At 49.0% G+C, this 24,736-nt stretch overlaps 1 long non-coding RNA gene across 1 annotated transcript in view; it reads left to right on the forward strand.

Annotated features, from left to right (window-relative positions):
* Nucleotides 1-21,671, forward strand: part of LOC138493145 (uncharacterized) — a 392,864-nt gene extending 371,193 nt beyond the window's left edge. Inside the window, exon 3 of the long non-coding RNA XR_011276278.1 lies at nucleotides 21,589-21,671. This is a non-coding gene — a long non-coding RNA (uncharacterized lncRNA). The remainder of the gene's footprint in view (nucleotides 1-21,588) is intronic.
* The last annotated feature ends 3,065 nt before the right edge of the window (nucleotides 21,672-24,736 follow it).

Here is a 24,736-nt window from a genome sequence, read left to right on the forward strand (position 1 = left end):
TTCCTTGCTTCCTCTCTAGCCCTGTCTTCCTCTTGTTTCCTCGCGTCTCTTCGTTCATTTGCCCTTTGTATTTCCTCATCTCTCTGCCTTTTTATTCTTTTCTCTCGTATCTTTTGTTCTTCTTCTTCTATTCTCCTTTGTTCTGTTCTTTCCTAATCATCAGCTGTTCTCTGCTTATTGTTGCATTTTCTTTGTTCTTCTGCCTTTTCCTGTTTTCTGACCTGCTCGTCAAAATATAATTGCTCTTGTTTCTGCCTATCTTTTTTCCTTGCCCCTTCGTCTCTTAATCATCTTTCCTTTACCTTCTCTTTTCCCTCTAATTCGTCTTGTTCTCCCCTTTGTCTCCTGTCCTCAATGCCTTTACCATCGAGTTTCAATAAAATCTGACCTCCCATCCATTCGTTCTGTGTGAATGCCATCTCATCAGTTCTATCTTCATCTCCCTTCCATCTCTTTACCTCTTTTCCCATACCTAGAGATGTACTTGCTTGTGCTTGACCACCTTTTTCCTTTTCGCGTCTCTCCTTGTCCCTCGGGACTTTGGCGGTAATATTTCTTTCCCTGTCCTTCCCTGGGCTTTCGTCACTACTTTACGTAGGTGACAGATATGATGGGTTGCTATATCCCGTTGTTGCTTTAAGTTCCCTCAATGGGTACAATCATTCATCTTTAATAGCTTTGTTCTTTATTTCAGACAGGTCGGGTGGTGCAGAAGTCTCTTCACCCTCCTCTTTGCATGTATTCAGTATACAATCTAAAGGTGGCTCCTCCTCTTTTTCTTCTTGGTACATTTTCCAAAGTTCTAAACTAGCCAGGTGTTTGTCTAACTTTTTGCCAGTGTACGTGGCATGTAAATATGTCGTCATGTGCTGCAGGACCGTTTTAGATAGCGATCCGCCTTGGAGCAATGGCATAAACATTTTGTCTGCGCTCCCTTTAACCTATTCCGCACTGTACTGTATAAGCTTAGGTGCGTTTTTTGGCAGCTGTTTGCACAAGTGTATCAGCGGAGTAATGTCTTCCATGTTTAACCTGTTTACCCCCTCTTCATATATCGATTTATTACAATTGTGTTTCGAAAATCGACAGTATGAGCGAGCACCAGTCGTCGGAAGCTCCAATCCCGTTATCTCAACAATATTTTTATTTTACTCTTGTTAAAAAACAACCATCAATCCATGCATGTAATATTTTTCCTTTACAATCGTGCAATTTTCTCTGGCTGGGGGATTTACAAACAGCCCTTTAAGATGAGTAGCAGTACCCTCGAGATAGATGGGATGCAGATTCATACTCATGCATCAAATAACTATGACAACTCATTAGTTTGGCAAAGGGAATCTGTTTACTGACAAGTTCATAAAACGCAGAGTACAATGAACATCAGCAACCGTTCGATCTTCTCGTTCTCTTCACTTTTAGAAAATACACAGTATTTATAAAAAATAATTTGTCATTGCTGACATCATTCTATGTGGCAATTCGTAAAAACCTAACATGCAACGTGATTGGTTATAGGAAGGTAAATTTAACATAGGTGCTATATCTGCATGTGGTAACGGGAAGAGGGGATTGGATAATCAATGTCAGGTGGGGCAACTAAGCCCATCTTTCAAAATGGCCACTATGAACGTCACTAAAAGTACTACGTCCCATTGGCTCTACTCACTATAGGACCCTTAGATGACATGGTCCACTATGATTGGGTTGGCATCAACCGCACTCATACTTTTCCATCTATGTCTAGCAGCACGCAGAAAGAATATCAATGAACCTCCTGATATGCTCCTGAACCTCGATACCAACACTCCCTGTGTTCTCATTCTGCTCGATCTCTCCTCTGCCTTTGACACTGTCAACCATGCCATCCTGCTCAACTGTCTCCGTGATAACCTGGGTATCACTGGTCAGGCTCTGGCCTGGCTGACTTCTTTCCTCTCCGATCGACCCTCCCAGGTCCAAATGGGCTCCTTCCTCTCTGACATCTTTTTCTCCACCTGTGGTGTCCCCCAGGGATCCAACCTCTCTCCCTGGCTTTTCAACCAGTATCTGGCACTCCTTGCCCACCGCATCGCCGCTCTCTGCCCCTACTCCCAGTGCTATGCAGACGATACCCAGCTCATCTTCAGGCTACCCTCAGCCTCCTCCTCTCCTTCCCTCATCTCCGACTGTCTGTCTGCTATCCATGAATGGTGCGCCGCCAATGACCTCTGCCTCAACGCCAGTAAGACTGAGATTCTACTCATCGGCACACCCACTCCCTCCTTCCCTGCAGCTCTCTGGCCGGCCTCCCTTGGCCCCCTTCCTGCCCCTACCTGCAAGGCTAAAAACCTCGGGGTCATCTTCGACTCCACACTCTCCTTCTCTCCTCATATATCTGACGTCTCTAAGAAGTCACACTACCAGCTGCACCTCCTCAGAGGTATTCTTCCCTTCCTCTCCTTCCCCCAGAAGCTCACTGTCTCTCGAGCCCTGGTTCTCTCAAGGCTGGACTACTGTAACAGCCTCTATCTTAATCTGCCTGCCTCCACTCTCCGCCCTCTGCAACTTATCCAGAACAGAACTGCGAGACTTGTCCTTGGCCTCAAGCCCAGGGACCGTATCTCTCCAGGACTGAAATCTCTTCACTGGCTCCCAGTGGCCGCGAGGATCAAGTTCAAAACCCTCTGCATTGTCCACAAGGCCTTCTGGGGCCTGGGACCAAAATACCTCCAACTCTCTCTTCCTAAATATCTTCCTTCACGAGCCCTTCGCTCATCCGTCTCCAACTCCCTCATGGTCAGCCGTTTCTCGAAGCAACGAGCTGGGGGTAGATCTCTCTCCGCAGCAGGGGCCTCCCTCTGGAACAGCCTTCCTGCCTCCCTGAAACTTGAGGAGAACCATCTCCGGTTCCGGAAGCACCTCAAAACCTTCCTCTTCGCTTCTGCCTTCTCTCTCCCTCTCCCCTGCTAATCCTGCTTAACTCCCCACTGAACTCAGCTCAAACCTGCATCTGGGCCACTCTCAGCAACCTCGGTCCAGGGCCCAGCCACTCTCCACCTGCACTGCCTCCCCCTGCACTGTGGGACTGTCACTGTATCCCTACAGCCCCTTTCCCAGCACTTGCTCTGCACTTACCTCGCACTTGCCACCAGCTGGCCCTTTCTATTTATTATTTATTATTATTTTATTTTATTTTTTTTTTTTACGCTACTTACCTTGTACTGCACTTCCCCCCCCACCTCCTCCCCCCTGCACTTCCTCCTTTTCCCCTTACCTCTGCACTTGCGCGATCTGAATGACACCTGGCCTAGTAGGATCGTTTGTCTGTTTTCCCCTTGTTTCCCTCCCTCCCTGCCTCGTCGCGCCTTGAAACACTTGTGTATAGGCGCGTTACAAATACCATATCATATCATATCATAAGGTGCAGAGGAGCTCGCCTTCACCCTAGCTCCCCACCAATTATGTTACAATCAATCATCACCTCAGTAGCCATGTGTCAATTACTGCTTTGTATTTTGCCCTTGAGTCTGCTCTGTGGTCTTGAGAACTTTTAAGGAGTATGGACATGGCAGAGATCCATGTGTAGGTGTGAAAGTCTCACTCTTCCAGCCTGCCTTGTCACGTGACTGGACACCGTGAAATCGGCTTTTCCTCTGTGCCTTTTTGTATATTTTATTTAATTCTACCAGTCCTCTGCCATCTGTGGCTTATCTTGACCTTTCTGAACAGGATCTTCTTTTTGTTTCTCCTTAATTGTATCCAATGTCGGCATTTTCCAGCCAGATAAGACCTCAGTTTCTTGGCATGATCATCTTCAGCTGGGTTTCTTTCTGCCTCGATTCTCGATTTTCTTGCTGCGACACACTCCTCTTGAGGCCTTTAGTAACCTTTGTTCAATTCTGCTCATGTACCTAGTGGAATTATACTTATTGATAAAGTACTTTTGAGGTATATACTTGTACATGTTGGCGCTTGCCGCAATCTATTTACTATTAAGCATAAGCAAGCTTCATGATTTCTTTGATTCTTGCTGTTACTTGCATCTGTACAAGTTTAAACTGACTGAATATCTTCATCATGTATGTAGCATAAGTTTCTTTAACTTCTTCATCGCAGGCCCAAAATGTCATTTATGCATAGTCTCTTGTCGGCATTCTCAGGTCATTATTTCTTCTATACGTGCGTCAGTCCGATTTCTTATGATGTCACCATTTGTCTTCCTTCATTATTTTCTTGGCTTCTTCGGGTATTCCCTTCTGACAACCGTCATTTTGTCTCGACTGTAAGTATGGCTTTCTCAATGGATACCTTACTGTCCAGGTTTTCTTAGGTGTCGGTACTTCAAAAGGTGCTGTTATTCTGATAGGCACTGGACAGAGCCCAAGTGCTGCTCTCTGCTGGTTTATCTGTTCATCATACGTCATATACTAAAAGTACCGGGCAATACGAGGGGGGCAAATGGAGTGGGGGCAATACTTGACACTTCCTCTTCAATGGTCACGACAGAAACAGCTGGAACATATCAACTGGCTCGAGATGATGGCCTTCTGGCTTGCCCTCAAGGCCTTCCTCCCCATCGTCAGCAGTAGGATGGTCTGCATTCAGCCAGACAGCTCCACTTCAATGTATTAGATCAACAGTCAGGGAGGTACCAGGTCCCTTCCCCACTACCAGCTGTCCATCGACATTTGGGCGTGGGCACTGTCCAACAGCATTTACTTATCAGCAGTCCACCTGCTGGGGGAATCCAACTTGGAGGCGGACAGGCTCAGCAGGTAGTTGAATGAAGTGGTCCTGAGGGAAATTTTCGACAGGTGGGGTCACCCTCAGGTAGAGCTATTTGCCAACCATGAACAACAGGAGGTGCCCTCAGTTTGCATCCTGGCAGAGGGCAGGCAGGGGTTCGCTGGGGACGCATTGCAGATCACGTGGAATGGCATGAAGGCATACATATTTCCCCCCACCCTGCTGATTCACAGAATCATGTGCAAGGTCATGGACTCACAGAGCCTTCGACTCATCTTGATGGCGCCATCGTGGCCGGCACGACCTTGGTTTTTGGAGCTCCTCTGACTGTCGGACCAACCTCCAGTGCACCTCCTGCTTACTTTCCCAGCAGGGGGGGCACTGTGGTTCACCCTGCTCTGCAGAAGTTAGCCCTGGCAGCGTGGTTCCTGAACAGGTCACCCTGAAGCATCTGCACTTATAACAGGACAACCTGGCTATCATACAGAAGGCTAGAAGCGACTCCACCAGTACAGGAGCAAGTGGACCATGTTCTGCCTCTGGGCCCAGGGGCGAACAAGGTGGATCCACTTATATGCTCATTGTACAATGTATTATCCTTCGGAGCACACCTGGCTCACTCAGGTGTGCAAGTAGACACCTGCCGTACATATCTGGCTGCCATAGGGGCCTACAAGAATTCCAGAGGCGACATTTTCTCCTCTTCCAATCCAGGGCTGACCAGATTATATCCTCCGGTCAAGTGTCCACATCCGGTCTGGGACCTTAACGTGGTTTTGGGCACCGTGGCCCACAAACATTTCGGACCCATGGCATCAGCAGACATCAAGCGGGTGACTTTTAAGACAACTCTGCTGGTTGGCCTTACTTCATCACGCAGAATCAGCGAAATTCAGGCTCTGGTGGCTTCAGAGCCTTACCACGTTTCACCGGGACAAGGCGGTGCTCAGGACGTATCCTGCCTTTCTCCCTAAGGTTGTTTCTTCCTTTCACATTAATGAGGAAATAGTACTCCAGACGTTCTTTGCCGATCCAAAGGACGAGGCGCAGAAGGTGTTGTACTGACTGGATGTCAGGCGTGCTCTAAGATTTTATCTGGCCAGGGCAAAGAGCTTCTGAAAATTGGATGCCTTGTTCATTACTTTTGGTGGATCAAAACTGTGCTGTCTGGACTCCAGGGCTTCCATCGTAAGGTGGATGGTCATGGCCATTGAGAAGGCATATGAGGTACAGCACAGACCGTTGCCAGCAAACATGCATGCCCACGCCATCCGAGCCAAGGCCACTGCTATGGCTTTCCAAAGACACGTTCCATGGCAGGCAATCAGCAAGGCGGCTACTTGGGCCTCCCCATCAGCCTTTTGAAAACACTAATGCTTAGATGTCAACACCAGATCAGACTCAGCATTTGGCCAGGCAGTTCTGAAGAACTTGTTTTCTTAGTGGGGCAACTCTCCTCCCCAGGGCTGCATTTAGTTGTAATTGCCCATACAGTATGGAGGAAAGGGGAGTACGGACTAGGAGTACCTTAGTCACTATGGTGAATAACTGATAATATCTCACCCCTTACAATCGCCTGGTTTAGCTGATCCCGCTGCTCGACTGTAAGGTGAGGCAAGGAGATACCATCCAGGAACCATTCTATAATCTCACGCTATGCGTTGTCAGTCGCATATAGAGACCTATAATACTTATCTAATTCCCCCAGAATGACTTTTCCTGAGTGCAGGATGTCCCCTTGCTGCCTCTGAATTCCTGCAATATTCTCAGAGTTAATCTTTCGCCCGAGCTTCCAGGCCAGAATTTCCCCCATCTTGTTAACCTCTTCAAAGAAGGTCTGCATTGCACGGGACAGTGCAAATTCAGCCCTGGCCGCTTTCATAAGGTTGACCTGTCTTCTTGCTGCCTGTAGTGCCTGAAAAGCTCTGCATAAACCTATTTCCCTGTACTCCTTATCTTTGACTTCTATCTCCTGGCTAAGTAGGAGGGACTGATATCTTCTAATCTTATTAATTGCTGTCGCCTTTGAGATCAGTATCCCACGCATGTCAACTTTGAACTCATCCCGCCTAGTCACCTCCTGGACCTGACCTTCAGGGTTATTGGTAAAGAAGTCCTCAATGGCCTTGCCCACCTCTGCGCACACAACAGGATCCTACAGCAGGAACAGATTTAGCTGGGCATACAATCACCTCCCGCCAGGGATATGCACATCTGTATAAGGGAATGATCTGAGAGATCTATGTTTCCTATCTATCCCTTCTCTATACTCTGAATTAGGTCCCTGCTCTACCAAAAGTAGCCTGTACTAGAATACATGCAATGAGAATGTGAGAAGAATGTGTAATCTCTAACTGTCGGGTTTGCCAGCCTCTCCCTGCATTGATCAGGTGAGAGTCTACTAATTGTTGAAGAATATCCCTTGAATGCTTAGTGGCTCGCCAGAACTGGCTTTTGGAGGTGTCCCAATTAGAATGCATGGTTAAGTTGAGATCCGCTCCCAGTATTACGTGGTCCTCAGCTAATGCCAGCAGCACCCCCCAATGCGGCCCGGATATGGACATTTTGCCCCGAATTAGGCCCATATATTACTGCTAAAGTCACCTGCGTGTCTCCCAGTGTGCCTGCCACAAACACGTATCTTCCCTCTCTTTCAGCCTTTGTCTTATCCACCTGGAAGTAAACCCTACACTCGCCAGTATACCTGCACCCCTTTTCTTTTAGGAACATGAGGAGAAGAATTGATGCAGATACAGGCGCAATTTAAGCCTGGTCAAGTCAGTCTTTGCTAACTGTGTTTCTTGCAGGAAGACCACATCTATTCTCTGCCTCTGCAGCCTCTGGAAAAGAATGGCCCTTTTCTTAGGAGAGTTGAAACTCCTTATATTATGTGTCATGCAGACTACCTCCATTCCACTAGGATCAGTTAAGGCCGTATAACCTCCTAGCTTGCCACCTAGTGCTAATTCCTCTGAGTCCACTTGTGCCACCCACAAAGCCATCTCCACAACAGCACATCGGCATGTCCAGCAGGACCAAAAGAAGGAGGTGCTACCTTGTGCTTCAACCAACACTGAAACAAATAACTGAAAAGAGTAGGCGTGTAACAGTGGTCGTGACCAGTATCCCCAGCCCCAGACTAGGGAACACTCCCAGAGACACTACCTCCACTCCATTTGCAGTTATATGACCTCCACCTCCCTAATGCCCTCCAGTTTAGCCCTTGAGAGCCTCAGCATGCAGCCCGGGACAAAACTCCATCCACCTTTACAGTTCAAATTCAGTTCTCGTGGCCCGGGGCGCCACCCTCTGCCTCCTCCTCATGCTTCCCTGTACGAGCCACCAGCAGCTTTCACTTCTATCTCCTCAGGACTGACCCAGCGTAATGCCCCAGGGCCTTAGCTGTTTCTTCCATGGACGTGCATCGCCATTTCTTCTCCTCCCATGAGAACAGCAGACCAACTAGGAATGTTCATCTATATTAAATTTGCTCGTGTTGCAGCTTCCCTGTTAAAGGGCAGAACGCCATCCATTTCTGGAGGGTAAATGTAATAGGAAACCTCTTTTGAGGCTCTAAGGATCTTCTTTTTTTAAAAACCTTTATTTTAAGATTTGATAAGTGCATTACAGTTGCATGAAATGTACGTAATGTTTACAGATTCACGTTATAACATAGTGCTCATCGTCGAGCTAGGGTCCCCTTAGCATTGTTCGAGTAGGTGGTGGTAGATGTGCTCACTGTAGGTTCCCAATAGTGTTCATGTAGGCCTGTCGGGCGAGTCGTTGGCAGAACAAGTTGATCCGTTTTCTGATATGTCGGGTGATGTCTCCAGGTATCTCCTCAGGGGGGCCCATATGTCCTTTGGTCTGCAGGTGGGCACACACCTTGAGTATATGTTTCTTCAATTTCATGTATGTATATTAGGTCTCTCAGCCATGCTTGTCGGGTGGGGGGAATTTTTGCCTTCCATGCTCGAAGGATACATCGTTTAGCGACCGCCCCTGCTATTGCGACAAGTCTCCACGTTTTGATTGAGACCTTCCCAATATCGCCCAGTAGGTATTTCAACGGGGCCGCCGGTATTTGGAGTCCGATAATGTCACTTGCTGTCTCGGCCACTTCGCACCAGAAGTTTTTGATCGGGGGACAGTCCCAGTACTTGTGGATGAGTTTGCCCCTTGGGTGTGGCATTTAGGACATTCTGGTTTTAATGTGGGATCACATTTGCCTATTTTACTGGGGGTGATGTGCAGGTGGTTCAGTATCTTGAAATGAATCAGTCTGAAGTTGGTACATATAGAGACAGATTTGGTAAATTGGCAGTATTTTGCCCATTGGGCATCTTCTATAGAGATCCCTAGATCCCTCTCCCATTTGGCTTTCATTTTTTTTTTTTGAAGGGGTATGTCGTTGGACCGCTTGATAGAGGGAGGAGATTCCACCAATAAAACCTTCTGTTGTCATGATGTCGGATAAGAATTGGTGAGTCGGTGGAGCTTCCGGGAATGAGGGCCATTGCTTACTACATGCTGACTTTAGCCTATAATACTGTAGTGATGTGATCAACCCGACCCCAACTTTTGCCTGGATGATCCCAAGCGACACAAACTCCCCATCCGGATATAGGTCCCCCTTGCGCATTTCCTTGCCTGGGTCCCATCTTCTCTGGAGGGTCGTGTCAAGGGTTGGTTCGAGCTGTGGGTTGTGCCAGAGCAGGGTGTGTGGTAAATATGGGTTGTCGCACCCCACTCTTTCTAGTAGGCTGGACCAGGCTTGCACTGTAGTGCCCACCGGGTCTACCTCTCCCCGGTCTCTTTGTGGTTTGGAGAAGGGCATTGCCTGTATGTTTAATGGGACAGCTGCAAACTTTTCGGCCTGTGTGTGAGCATATGCTTCGGTGGAGTCCGACCAGTATTTTGCGAAATGCGCTTAGGCTGTCTGGAAATATAGTAGGAAGACTGGGGCTGCTAGGCTTCCAGTTTCGTACCTTTCACACATCTTGGGCCATTGGAGTCTCGCAGTTCTCCCTCCCCACACAAAATTTGATGCCATTCTCTGTATTTTCTGGAAGAATTGTCTACCTAGCCGGATAGGGATGTTACTGAATAAGTATAATAACTTTGGTACTTTTACCATTTTGAGTAACGAGATTCGCCCGTAGAGCGATATCGGACGTTTGTCCCATATTTTGAGTTTCTGTTCTAGGAGTACTAGGTATGGTTCGTAGTTATTAGTATAGAGAGTCTGTTTGTCTATAGCCATTATGATTCACAAGTATCGGGCGGAAGTTGGTGACCATTTGAATGGTGTGGTGGCTGGGGATTGCATTGTAGGGGAGTAAGCAGGTTAATTTCTGATTTGGCCTGATTGATTCAGTACCCAGAGAATTTAGCAAATGTTTTAATTTCTTGCATTACCGGCGATAGGTTGGTTTCAGGGTCCCTGATATATAGCATTGTGTCATCAGCGTAGAGTGAAATAAACTGGGGAGGTCCCCTGACTCGGATGCCCCTTCGTGAGTGTGCATGTCTAAGTTTGGCAGCCATGCCCTTTATAGTAAGTGCAAATATGAGGGAGGATTGTGGGCAACCTTGTCTAGTGCCTCTCCCGAGTATGAAGCTTGGTGATAGGGATTTGTTCGTTCTAACCATCGCCTTGGGGTCAGAGTACAGGATACAGATATATTTAATGAATACCGGGCCAAATCGCATTTTTTCTAATATGGCGTACATATAGTTCCATGATACGGAGTCAAACGCTTTTTCGGCGTCTAGTGTGATCGCTATTGTCTTGGCTTTCAGGTCTAGTTGGGAGGTGATGGCAAAGAACCTTCTGAGGTTCAGCGCGTTGGATCTGGTGGGGACGAACCCTGATTGGTCCGGGTGGATCAGGTCATTCATATTTTTTATGAGGCGGTTTGCAATCGCTTTGGCATATATTTTAGCATCAGAGTTAATTAGGGATAATGGTCGGTATGACGTGGGTTCTTGTGGCGAGTTCTGTGGTTTGAGGAGTACTGTTATTATTGCTTCTTTCATGGTGTTTGGTAGTGCCTCTCTACCAAGAGCCTCCTCCCAGACTTCCAGTAGTGTAGGGGCTAGTTCAGTTTTGAATGTTTTGTAGAAGTTGACTGGGATACCATCTGATCCGGGGGTTTTGCCCGCCCGTAGGTCCGCTATGGCTTGTTCTATCTCTTCGACAGACAGTGGGAGATCAAAAGTCACTCTCTCGGTTTTGGTCAGTTTGGGCAGGGGGAACGAGTCCCTCAAATCTTCTGTTGACACTTGGTCTTTGTTTATGCTCGTGGTACAACTGATGAAATACCATGTTGACATCGGCTGCGTTAGTCTTCACGTTTCCTTCCGTGTCAGTGATGCTGGATATGTGTCTCATTCCTTGCTCGGCTTTAATGAGGTTTGCAAGTGTGCAGCCGGCTTTGTTCCCTTCACCGTATCTCCTGGCTCTCGTAGGTTGTGTCAGGTAGAGTTCACGTTCGGCCAATAATCTGAATTTCGTCAGATGTTCTGAGATGTTTTGTAAGAGGGCCTCATCATGGTTGAGAGCGTGTACGTTTTCCATGTCCCTCAGCGCTTGTTCAGTTTGTTCCAGTTCCTTCCTTATTGTTTTCAGGGCACCGTTTGCCTGTGATATCAGTTGCCCGCCCAGCCAGACCTTGAAAGTTTCCCACATCGTTGCCTTGGATTTGACGGAGCCTGCATTGCGGGTGTAGAATTCTATTATTTCAATTCTGAGTGGTTCTATCAATGTTTCGTCCCTCAGTAGTGAGGGGGGCATTCTCCAGTTGCGGGTTGTATAGTCTGTTACAGACGGTGTCAGTTCGAGAAGAATCGGGAGTGGTATGACATTGTGCGGGGGTAAATTGTGCAATTGGTCACTTCTGAAATGAGGTCCAGGGTGCATAGCCAATAATCGACATGTGAGCTGGAGCTATACACGGAGGAATAAAATGTATATTCTCTCTCCTGTGGCTGTAGTTCTCTCCATGCATCTGTGAGGGGAGTGTGGACATGGCTTGTAGTATGGTCAGAGCAGATTCGGAGTGGTTCCTGCAGCCTCCGGATGTCCGGTCTAGATCCAGGTCCAGGATCGTGTTGAGATTCCCCCCCCCATATTATGTTGGCATGCCCTGTCGGGAGTATCAGCGTAAGGATCTTTAACTAGAAGTCCGGAGAGTCAGCGTTTGGACCATAGGTGTTGATTATTATTGTTTCCTCATTGTACAATGTGCCCCAAGTAATTACATAGCGGCCCTCCTCCTCCGTTTCGGACTTAGTAAGTTGGAAGTTAGTTCGCCTATGCACCACTGTGGGACTCCTCTGGCTTGTGTGGAGTAGTCTGTGGCTACTTTCGTGAAGCCCCAATTTGTGGCAAACGCATCTGTCACTTTTCTGGTTGCATGGGTCTCCTGCAGTAGGGGGATGTCAATTTTGTGCCTGTTTGCGTAACTCAGTAATTTCCTCGCCTTGATCTTGTGAGCCAGGCCTCTAATGTTCCACGTAAGTAGTTTCACCTCCTGTGGTTTCGCTGGGTTGGCCAATGGTGATGCGTTTTCTCTGTTTGCTCCATTTCGTGCGTCGGTTCTGACATTGTGTAGTTTTGCACTTATCATTTTTTTCTGTTTCTCTCGCTTCCCCAACTAGGGAATGTGCCCTGTCCCCCCCTCCTCGTTATCCCCCCAACTGGACAGTGTAACCCCAATGGTGAACATCAATGTTTGAAAAAAGGTGGGTGGCTCTCTTGGGCCGCCGCTCTCGGCTACTCAAAATGGCCGTCCCAAGGGCACCGTGCTGTGTCTTCACAGATCGGGGTGGATGCGTAGTGTGTGGGGTTGCCGTTGCATCTTTTCCCGTCACACATTCCGTTTAGCTGTAGGGTCTTTGTCTTGCGGAGGCGGTGGGATGTTGTGCTCTATGTAGGACATGGATTCTTCTGGGGACTCGAAAAAAATTGACTTCCCGGAGTGTTGTATCCGTAGTTTTGCCGGAAACAACATTGCATATGGGACTGATCTTGTCCTGAGTGCTTTTTTAACATGGTCAAAAGTGCGGCGTGCCGCCTGCACCCCACTGGAGAAATCAGGGTATATGTGTATCCTAGTGGAGTCATACAGCAGTGTTCCTTTCTCCCTTGACAGGCAGAGGATTTGATCTCTGTCACGGTAGTTTAGGAGTCGGGCAACTACCGTGCGTGGCGGTGCTCCTTCTTTGGGGGGAGGTGCTAGTGCTCTATGGGCCCTCTCAACTAGAAAATGTTGGGAGAACTGTGCCTCCGGCAGGATGGTGCGCAGCACCTCTTTCAGAAACACCTCCATTGGTACATTGAGGGGTTTATCCGCCAGTCCAACCACTTGGATGTTGTTTCGTCGAGATCTCGACTCTTTAGTCATCGCACTTCGCCTGGACCTGTCGTAGGCACCTCTTGATGTCTGCTATGTCTTTGCTGTGTTTATTCGTGGTGTCTTCCACCTCTCCAATCCTTTTTTCCGCTTCGGTGACCCAGGTGTTTACTTGTTGCATGTCAGTTTTGATGGAGGCTATGGTGGTGCCAATATCATCTAATCTGCTGTTTACAGCAGCGAACCCTGCCTGCAGGGCCTCCATGTATGGGTCTGGTGTGCCTCCAGTATCATCCTGGTCTGGGGTGAGCAAATGCATCCATAGGGCCTTTCTTGCTGATTTTGTTGCCCCTGGGCATAATTGGTAGGGTGCAGCAGTAGGGATTAAGGTTGGCACTGCTAATCTTTGTGGCTTATGCTATTATTGGTTTCTCAGAGCCTCATGGGTGTGATGTTCATCTGCCGGGCACGGGCGGATGTGCGAGGCGAGGTGAAGGCCTCGATCGGGCTCGCGCTGATAACGCGGTGCGCGGGGGCGGCGCAGTGAATCAAGACACGACCACACTCTCTGATGCCTAAACCCGGACTGGCGTTAAAACGCCAGTTCCGGTGATACCTTTATTTCTCCTCTTTTCTAACCCGTGTCACGTGACCCTGTGTCTCGGGACACGTGACACCACATTCCTCCCCAACTTGGAGGCAAAACTCCCACGGCTTAACAACAACATTTATATTGAGTCTTACTTCTGAATGGGCAAATGTCTCTGTCTCTGCTTCTGTCTTTTTCGACATATTTCGTCCACTACATATCCCTGGAGGCGGGACGATGGTCTGGGCTTTTCTCTCAGACTGTATCGGGTGCTTCTTTCCTGTGGCGCGTCTTCAGTGGCGGCCTCCACTTCGACTTTTGCTTCTTGTGGCGCTTCTACGTTCTGCTGTGGCGTGGGTCTTTGGGGTGAGTGTGCTACTTCTCCTCTCTGGGGTGACCGTTGTTCTTCCCACATTTCTTGGGGCACTTTTCTGAAATGGGAGACGTTCCTGGTTACAGTTTCCTTCCCACGGGTTGCTGTAATCATGCTATGGTTGGTGGTCGTGACGGTCCATGGGCGTGCTTCGAAGTTGAGGGACATTTTCTTCGGTGGTGCCCGGTTCCGGACGAGGACAGTGTCACCAGGGTTTATTTCTCTGTGATATGCTCGTCGAGTAATGCTTCCTCGCTCATTGTGTCTTTCCCGTCTTGCTTCCATCTCGAGGATGTCCGGGTCTGGCGCTGTCCAGTTGGGGTGTACAGGTAGTTCTGCCTGGATGGGTACTCCAAACATGAGGGCTGCTGGACTGACTCCCGTGGCCGAGTGTGGGATTTGTCGGTGTGTCCTCAGAAACCGGTATACGGCCTTCAACCAGGGGTGCCCTTGTTCCTTGGCAATCCTGATAATTTTGTTCAGTGATCCCATGAAACGCTCAGCGTCACCATTTGCTTGAGGCCATCTTGGGGTGATGCGTTGATGTTTGACGTTGACTTCTTTGAAAAATTCACGTAGCTCTTGACTGGTGAACGATGGTCCATTGTCGCTTTTTATTTTCCTGGGAATGCCATGTGTGGCGAACATTTTCTCCAGTGTGAGGATGGTGGTTTCTGCATTTGTCGAGGCGACATGCTCTACTTCAGGGTATCTGCTAAACTCATCTATTACCACTAGCAGGTACCCTTCCCCTGCGATGGTGCAGTGATCCATACTGACGGCATCCCATCGTTTTTTGCTTTGTGGGGCGCAGCTGATTGGTTCTGGGTTTGCTGGTCTCCGTGACGCTTGGCATGCTGTGCAAGATTCTACGAGTTCAGTTATCCTCTGGTGCATGTTTGGCATCCACATTCGGGACTTTAGGTAGGCAGTTGACTTGACGATCCCTTGGTGTCCGCTGTGGGCCAGCTTGAGCGCTCTGTCCTCTAGGGATTCTGGCAATATGATCCGGTGTCCCTTCAGTATTACTCCTTCAGGAGCTATAGAGAGTTCATGTCTGATACCGAACAGGGCCCGGAGTTTGGCTTGGGCTGTGGTTGTTTGGTGAGACATTGACATGAGGTATGTCTTCCAGTTTCCTGATTGTATGGCCGCGGCCGTATGTTTCAGGACAGTGTCGTCTGCTGTTTCTTGTACCACTTCCTGCAGTGTTAAGGCTCGTGGTCGGGCGCACGCTATCACGTGACAGACGTGTTCGTCTGTTTCTGTTGCATCGTGCTGTTCGTTGTCTGTGGCTGGCCGCGGATGGTGGGACAGGTAATCTGCCGGGTTGTCCGATCCCGGGCGGTATTCTACTTCGATGTTATAAGGTTGCAGCTGCAACATCCACTTTTCAATACGGGCTGGAGGATGCGGGGCGGAGCCTCGGAATATCGGGACTAGGGGCTTATGGTCGGTGAAGACCTTTGCCTGTTTCCCTACCAGGTAAACTTTGAAGTGGCGACATCCCCACAGAATGGCCAAAGCTTCCTTTTCGATATGTGCGTAGTTCAGTTCGGGCTTGGTGAGGGCCCTGCTGGCAAACGCGATTGGGAATATCGTGCCGTCTTTGTCCGTTTGGGTCAGCACGGCTCCTAGGCCAACTGGGCTGGCGTCGACGAGAAGCTCGGTCTGTCGGTCTATGTTAAAGAATGCCATGGTGGTGGAGGCGGACAGGGAGTCTTTTATTTGTTGAAAAGCCTGTTGGTGAACCTCCGTCCACTCCCATTTCTGGTCCTTCTTGGTTAGATCCCTGAGTGGGCTTGCAGTGCTTGCGAGATCGGGAATGAAACGTGCGCAGTAGGTGGCCATTCCCATGAAACTTCTCACTTCCGAGGCGGATTGTGGTGGTTCAAATTCCTTTATGTCCTGTACCTTGGACGGGTCTGGGGATACTCCTGCTGCACTGAATATGTATCCGAAGAAACATAGTTCCTTTTTGTTGAATTCGCATTTCTCTGCATTGAGGGTCAGGCCTGCGTCTTCGAGTCTCTTTAGAACTGCTGCTAGGCGTTGGTGATGGTCGTCTTTGTTCGATGCATATACGAGGATGTCGTCACTGATGTTGGTGGTCCCTTCGAGTCCTGTGATGACTTTTCGGATCTCATGCTGGAATACTTCCGCCGCAGATGATATCCCGAAGTTGAGTCTCTTGTATCTCATCAGGCCAAGATGGGACGAAAATGTTGTGATGTATCTGGATTCTTTTGACAGTTTCAGCTGGTGATAGCCGGACCGGAGGTCGAGCTTGCTGAAGATCGTCGCTCCTGTGAGGTCTACGATGAGCTCGTCGATGGTGGGAGTGACATGGCGTTCACGGCCGATGGCTATGTTGGGGAGTCGCATGTCGATACATATCCTTACTGCACCTGGTTGTTTCGGTTTCTGGGCTACTACCATCGGTGAAACCCACGGGGTTGGTCCTGATGTTTTCTCGATAATTCCTGCGTTTTCGAGCTTGAGTAGTTCCTTTTCTACGGCCTCTCTCAGATGGAAGGGGATTCGCCTGTGCCTTACTGCCTTGGGTTCGATAGTGGGGTCTATGTGTAGCTTGACCGTTCTCCCTTTTAGGCGCCCGATGCCTTGGAACAGTTTCTTGTGTCGTCCTAAGAGGTCGTGTAGTTCATCGTGTTGCGTACTGAATGCGAAGTGTATTAACTGCAGCTTTTCGGCTGTTTTGCAGCTTAGGAGGGTTTCGCACCCTGCGTCTACCACGTATATTCGGGCACGGCAGCTGGCGTTATTGTGAGCAAAGTCGGATTTGAACAATCCTCGCCCGGGCAGGGGTTTCTTTGATCCATAGGCGTATAGCCTGACTTTCTTCTTGAGGAGCTCTGGTCTGGGGTTGAGTCTGTTGAACGCTGTCACGGGCATGACATTTACTGTGGCACCTGTGTCAATGATTACCTTCAGTGGGTCTCCATTGGAGAGGATTGTGCATGATGGTCTCCTCTTCTGCCGTGATTTTCGTGGGTCTACTGCTGATATTAGGTGCACTCGGTGTACACGCCTCTTCCCTTTTTTCCTTCTTTCTTTGCCTTGCCTGTCGGGGGATGAGTCACTGTCGCTCTCATCGCTGTCGCTCGTGGCTGGGGATCTTTGTGATTCGTCGACTGCCCTGGCTTTCCCTCTCCGCGTTGGTTGGCGGGATTCCTTGGGCGCGAATCTCCTTCGTGGTTCTTGTGTTGGCCGCAGGTCTGCGTCTCTGTCGTTCTTGTTCGGTGGATTTAGGCAGACTGCGGCGTAGTGATTCAGACGGTTGCATTTTCTGCATGTGGACCCCCACGCCGGACAGGATTCACCTTTGTGCCATGGGCCAACATACCATTTGCAAGTTTGGTCTCGTCTTTGTGGTGGTTGCATTCTCGGGTTCTGTTTCGGGCGGGTGCTTTGGTGTCGGGAGATAGCTGCTACGTCTTCTGTTGGTCCAGGGTTGTCTAGCGGTAGCCTCTGAATGGCTGCTTCCATCACTGCTACCTGGTCCTCTGTTTGTTCGCGGAGTCGCGCCATCTCGAGGATGCGTGATAGCCGTACATTCTTCTCCGAGAGTATCGCCCTCCTCAGCTTCTCAGAGGAGATACCATTGATGATTTGGAGGCGGATGGCGAATTCTTCGTCTGGAAACTCGCAGCCTACGGCCATTTCGCGAAGGCGAGCGTGAAACTTGTCCACTGTCTCTTTTTCTCGTTGTCTTGCCATGCAGAAGTGGAAACGCTCGTAGTCTGGGTTGAGGTCTGGTTTGAACATGTTGGAAAGCGCGGCCTTTGCAGCGGCGTAGTTGGCATCGCTTCCTCTGTTTGGCGTGGCGTTGAATAGGCGCAGGGCGGCTGATCCTATGTTGAGGAGGAGAAAGGTGCGCATCTTTTTGGGCATAGTAATGCCTCTCGCATCAAGGTGCATCTCAAACTGTTGTAGCCATATTTCCCATCTGATGGCTGCTCCGTTGGTGAACGGGTCGAAAGGTGGCATGAACGTTGTTAACGAGGGGTCAGTGCGTTCATCAGTGAGGCTCCTCCTCGACATGGACCTGGCGCTGGCTTCTGATGGGCTGAACGTCGGGTCGGACATGTTGTGCTTCGCGGTGTTGCGGGGCTGTGCTGCAGCTTACCGTGTTGTGGCAGTTGGGCCTGGTGATTGTGCAGCGCGTGGTCCCACGTGCGGTGTCTCAACAGGGCAGGCCGCGTGTGATGGCTGAGTCGGCCGCGTGTTATTCGTGTGGTTCGCCTAACACACGTAGCGTGGGCGATGTTTGTTGCTGGATGCGGCTGCCTGGGCTCTTGAAGCTGCTTTCCGGGGTTTTGTTGGGGCCTTGAGGTACTGAGGGCCACTATCTGCCGCCGCGGGTGGATTCCGTAGATGGTGGGCGGGGCCGGCGTCGATGCCTGCCGGCTCCGCGATGTTGCAGACGCGGGTCCGTGGATGCGACGGCTCCCGTTTTCGTCGGGGCTCGCGACCCACTTACCGCCTCGTCGCCAGTGTGATGTTCATCCGCCGGGCACGGGCGGATGTGCGAGGCGAGGTGAAGGCCTCGATCGGGCTTGCGCTGATAACGCGGTGTGCGGGGGCGGCGCAGTGAATCAAGACACGACCACACTCTCTGATGCCTAAACCCGGACTGGCGTTAAAACGCCAGTTCCGGTGATACCTTTATTTCTCCTCTTTTCTAACCCGTGTCACGTGACCCTGTGTCTCGGGACACGTGACACCACATTGGGCTCACAACTTATAGACAGGGTGTTGTAGGCTCTCTCCTCCGTTGGGGGAGTGGTATCTCCTGGCCCCTAGGTCCCCTGTGGCACTGCTATGGAGGCGTTCTGGACTGTTAGTGTTGTTGGTGTTGGGGGCAGAGTGCACGAGTGTCCCAAATGTGCAGCACCGTGTATGCCGCAGGCACGATCGGGGGCCCGCCCGCCATTGTGCTGGGTCAGCTAGACCATGTGGGGGTACCCCCTGGGAATGGCGGGGGGGGCTCGGGTCCATGTACCTGCTGTTATGGTCACCCACCTCCCTCGACCCAGGCGCGCCAACCGCTCGCACTCAGCACACACGGTGGCCGTCGGGGAGGGAGGTCTAGGTCTATGTCGGGTGGAGAGAGTTGCTTCTGTGAGCTGAGCACACGTTCCCCACAGTCCAGGGCGGCTCAGCCGTATTCCGTTTCGGGGTCTCCTGCACTCTCACCCCTGCGGCGCTGCTGCCTCCACGGAGCCTCTGCCAACAGTCTGCCGCTCCGGAGGGGGAGGGGAAGCAGGTCCTGTTTCGCGGCCACAGCTCTTCGGTATTTTCCCGGGACACACACAGTGCAGCAGGTTGTCCGTGGATCTGCAGGCTCCCAAACGTTTCAGCGTTCAGGTTCTGGGTTTATTTCCTCTCAGTTCACTCCCGATCTGCAGGATTATAGTGAAGGATTTTGAAAGGCTGCGCAGCTACACACCTAGGCAGCCATCGCGATCGGCGTCTAACAGCGCCCCCCTAAGGATCTTCTTCTTGATAGTGTATGAGTGGAAATTCAAAATGATGTCCCTTGGCTGCACACAAGGCCCCCTCTGCACTGGGTTCCCCCTGTGAACTCTGTCCAGAATAATACCCCCAGCGACTACTTGCAGGAAGACCTCCACCCATGCTCTCAGGTCAGCCCATTCAGGGTTTTCCTCGAGTCATCTGATACTGAGATTCTCTCTCCTATGTCTATTCTCCAAATCCTCAATGGTGGTGACAAGCTCCTCCATACATTGTCTTGCATCTGCCAGCTCCCCTTGCAGGTGTATAACATCCTCCTTTAGTGAATATACAGCTTCTTCCGTGTCCCGCTCTCCGTTAACTGCTTTCGGCCGCTGAAGAGGTCTCCTTGTGCCTTTGTTGCCCCAGTGATCTCTTGCTTTACTCCCATCGACATATTGTCCTACATTGCTTCCATGCATTCTAGCAGGTCTTTCTTCATGAGGGGCTCCATGCCGGCCGACATGTGGCCCATATCCGCTGGTGCAACTCTTGGTGAGGTGGATTTGCACCCCCTCTCCCTTCAGCTTCTTGCTTGGGACCAGAGGGAGGTTTTTTGCCAGCCCTTCTCCTGTGGCTTATACAGGGACGAACCCTACCGGTTTCTAATCAGTCCATCACTCCATCAGAGCAGGAGATGTGCTTCCCCTGTTTCAGGTTGAAGTGACCAAAGGGGGAACCCCAGTCAGGGGTTGAGCCCCATTGTGGACCATTTTCTCCGGATGTGTTCCTCCTCCAGGGCTCCCTGATCATTCCTGGCGCATGCACCCTGCACGGCCTGCACAGTTCCTTCATTGCACCAGGCTCCGACCTTTCAGCCCACTGCACAGGCTGCTCCTCCCGTGGCTGCCGTTACACCCTCCAGGCGCACCCTGGTGATGGACCGCTGTTCCATGGGATCAATGCTGCAGCCTCCAGGTTCCCATAAATACGGCTTCCTCCACTCTGTCGGAACGAGAGGGAGGGGTTACTCAGCCCCACCACGTTCCTCTGACTGTCCAAGCTTTAAGGACTGCTCTACATCATCCGGCTCCTCCACCTCAGCTCGCCGCTCTGGACCTTTGCTGGTGGTGCCACATCGAGGACTTTGAGGCCTCTCACTTGGAGGCTCTGTACCTCGCTGGCACTCTTTCAGGAAGAGCCTGTACACTGCATTGGGGGCTCTGGGTGGTCTCACACCCTGGTTTCTACAGGGGACTCGCTCAACACCTCGTGCTCCAGGCAGAGCAGGGGCGGTCACGACCCAGGCGGCTTGTGGAATTCAGAAGACAGCCATCTTGTTTGCCGCCGGCCGTGTCCTGTCATATTGGATGATTTTTATCGAGTATGCAAATGCATAAAATATACCACTAATAGAGGACTGTTAGCAACTGTGTCCTTTTCAGAAGCATTTTCAAACCTCCACAGCTCGGACCTTGCCATTATAGGTTTCCAGTCATTGCTGCAGAAAAAGCAGAACTAAAGAGAAGATGACTGGGTAAACGTTCCGCTGTAGCTGTAGAACTTCTGTACTGGTATTGGCCCCCATCCTCAGTCGTCGGTTTACTGAAAATGCTATAAACCTCCCCCAGTGCTGTTATAGACCGGGGACGTGTCATACATTTGACTATATCAGCTTTACTTACAGGAATATGGAGTAACCATGGTGAATAATGTGTACTTTTGTTTAGTAGTTGCATATCATTTACAAAAATTAAGCTCTTGGTTTTAGCTTTAATGGTCTGCATTCAATTCACAATGCAGTGCACTGAATGTGTTAAAGACTATTCAACAATACATCATAATCTGTTGAATGTATTGAATGTTAAGTATTTCCTGTCCTTTTGACATGTGGGGCGCATACCAACAAACATAGCTACACAAAGAAAAGTAGAGACCGGTTCATGAAATGAGTTATTATGTAACTGTTTCTGTTTGGTGGGCCATTTATTTAGTTTATATTGTTTGCAGCGGTTTTGATAGTTGAAAGATGTATTTATTGTTCAGCCTTATCCTTTGCATTTTAGGCTTGCCAAGGAAGAAGATGTCAGAGCGTAGAGAGCCTTTATCAAACTGACAGTTGTGCGAAGAAATGCAAAGGAAATGCGGTAAGATGGTTATTTCCCCGGTCCAGCTTTAGTGATGGTGGAGCGTGGTCTTGATGAACTGGAGTTGCTGGTGCACTAGTTCTTTTCAAAGCCAGTCATGATTTGCCCATTTCTGCCAGGCCTCTAAATGTGAGTTTGTGGATTGTAATGCGGATCCAAATGTTGTGCATTCTGATTATGAGGATGTGCATTTGTGTGCTTCTCCCCTTGATTCGTCTGTCCTCCCAATTATCTTTGTGAAAGACTGCGGTGTTTGACCAAAAAAAATATATTTAACCTGTACTGAATTCCTAAAGAGTTGATTATTGTTCTTTTTGTCTTTAATTCCTCTAAAGTGGACTTGTTAAAGTCCTATGCCCCCAAGTACTGCTGGACTCTGGGAAAACATTCATTAAGGCCCCACACAGCAATCCCCCAGGAGCTAAAAGTTAAGTGAACTAAATTCTGCCTATTGGAGCATCTGGTCCATGCTGAAATGAAGCTGGACTGTTGATCTTTATCTTCTCTTTAAAGCATTCAAGATATGCATGTGCTCTGCTTTCTGGAAAGCCTGCAAAAGAGATACTTCTCTATAGTTCTTCAATATTATTAGTACTCATCCACCAGAGATATTTCTTCAAAGTACAGGATGTTGTGTAATCAAAGGTGCTGTGTAATACAAGTCAGGATCCATCAACAAGACACCTTTCTTTGTCTCTTCTTTCATACAGCTGTGCATTTATATATACATATATAATATATTCACTGAAAAAACTTTAGTTAAGGGACAGTTAAGGTGATCAGATTTAACGCAAGAAAACCCCTGAAATGCAGCAGATGTGGGAAGAGCTGTTCATCTTAACTCAGCATCCCCCCATTGTTGACCCCTAGGATCTAATATGTTATTTATATAGCGCTTATTCCTAAGCACTTTACATAGAATCATATAAATACAATATCACCCAACCAGAGTTGGTACTCACTTATCGACCTCTAAAGGATGTAAGGCAGAGTTGGCCTTGCCGGGATTGGACACTGCGACGTGCAGATCACACACAATTCGCAGCAGCTAGCGCTCAATCCACTGAGTTAGCTTGGTGGCCTCTAACTTTATCATTGTGAATCCCATCTGTTATGTATGTGCCCATGGACTTTGCAATAGGGAATACGCCGAATTAAGATGATCATCACTTCCCAAATCCGCTGAATTTCAAGGGTTTTGTTGTGTTAAATCTGATCACCTTAACCTTCCCTTAACTAAGGTCTTTTCAGTGAATTTCCAAGGTTTTGTTATACCATAGTTAATTCCAAGCCACTAGCCATGAACTTCGGCCATGGCCACTGTGAATGTTCCACCAATAGGTTTCGTTAGGGCCCGCTAGCCATGGCCTTCAGCTGTGCCCACTGTCCATGTGGCACCAATAGGTTTCTTTAAGGCCCACTAACCATGGCCTTCGGCCGTAGACACTGTGCCTCTTGCTCGAATAGCTTTCTTCAGGGCCCAGCAGCCATGACCCTCGGCCTTGTCCACTTTACATGTTGCTCCAATACGTTTCTATGGGGCCCACTAACAATGGCCTTCGACCATGGCCAGTGGTCACGCAGCTGCGGCCACTTCACATGTTGCAACAATACGTTTCTTTAGGACCCACTAGCCATGATCTTCGCCATGGGCACTGTCCATGTTACACCAGTAGGTTTCACTTTGCATGTTGCAGCTGTAAAATAAATAAATAAATAATAATATTTTCCCATTTGTGCTGTGCCTGTACAATTTCCTTTTTTTAAAGTCCTTTCTGATGCCTGCACTTATTCCAATGGACTACCAATAACCGCAGTTATCTGAAAACGCTCAAAAAATCAAAAACTCTTCCCTACTCAGGTGCTTTTTCCCTCCATGTCCCTCTGCCGTTACCCCTATCACTCTTCATTTTGTGTGGCGCATTTATATTCCCGCTCGCGTGTTCCATTAAAGCCATGGTTGTAGCCGCAGTTATCCCCGGTATAACTGCGGTTTTGTGAAAACGTTTGAACTGTAACTCTGTCCCCCTAACTATCCCCAACTCCCCAATTTCACATGGTGTCCTCTCCCCCCCCCCCCCTCTTCTAGCCTGCTGGAATTTCATCCTCTTTTCTCCTTCAAATAGCTTTTTTAAACTTTTTTTTTTTTGGTGGAAAACACAGGATTTACTGTGGTTGTCCCTCCCAGCAAAGAAAATGGCACCTTGTTCGTTTCTTAAAAGCCTCTCTGCTGCAATGCACTAGGGCAGATATCACTTTGGAAGAAGGGGGCACCCCCTTCTCCGTCAAATATTTTAACATCTACTGGACAGAATAACCCCAGACTTCTCCCGGAAATCAAGTCAGCACTATGTGCCAAAGTTGTTTCTTATTTGGTGCAATTCCATTCAGCTGTTTTGCCCAGAAAGGTGGACTTTTTATTTGTGAAAATGAATGGGATTAGGCTGAAAACAGCATTTCTCTGCCTTCTTAATAACTTTCTCATTTTTTATGAATATTTCTCATTATTTCCAGTCTGGGGTCCAGTGAAAAAGTTTGGATTGTAGTATATAAGCCAAATCCATCCCGCAAGTAAAAAGTTATTTGCAGTTCAGTTTTCGGGTTTGCTATGGAACTAGCTACACACCTTAACTATAGTGTGGCAAACGTCGCCTTATATATATTTATATATGTGTGTGTCGCTTCATTGTTCTCATCCACACTCCATCCTATGTGCTCTGCTCCTTGTTTATCTATAGGAAGCGCACCTCACTCTCAGGAAATAATATAGTGGGGGGGGGTACTTTTGTGGGACTTGCTAACCCCTGGGTTTCACCCGTTCCTTTTCCCTTGCACCATGCTAATGCCATCAGGACGTGAACATAATAATAATAATAATAATGTATTTCTTATATAGCACTACACCCATAGGTCTCAGAGCTTTGAATTAACAGAAGACATTATTATCCCACAGAGTGGTACTCAATGTATCGACCTCGGAAGGATGAAAGGCTGAGTTGACCCTGCCGGGGTTTGAAACTGCCACAGCAGGCTGCACAGCAGGCTGCCCATACATATCAGGGGTGAG

The sequence above is a fragment of the Ambystoma mexicanum genome, chromosome 10 (genome assembly GCF_040938575.1).
Source record: "Ambystoma mexicanum isolate Mex_15411 chromosome 10, UKY_AmexF1_1, whole genome shotgun sequence".
NCBI classification, from domain to species: Eukaryota; Metazoa; Chordata; class Amphibia; order Caudata; family Ambystomatidae; genus Ambystoma; species Ambystoma mexicanum.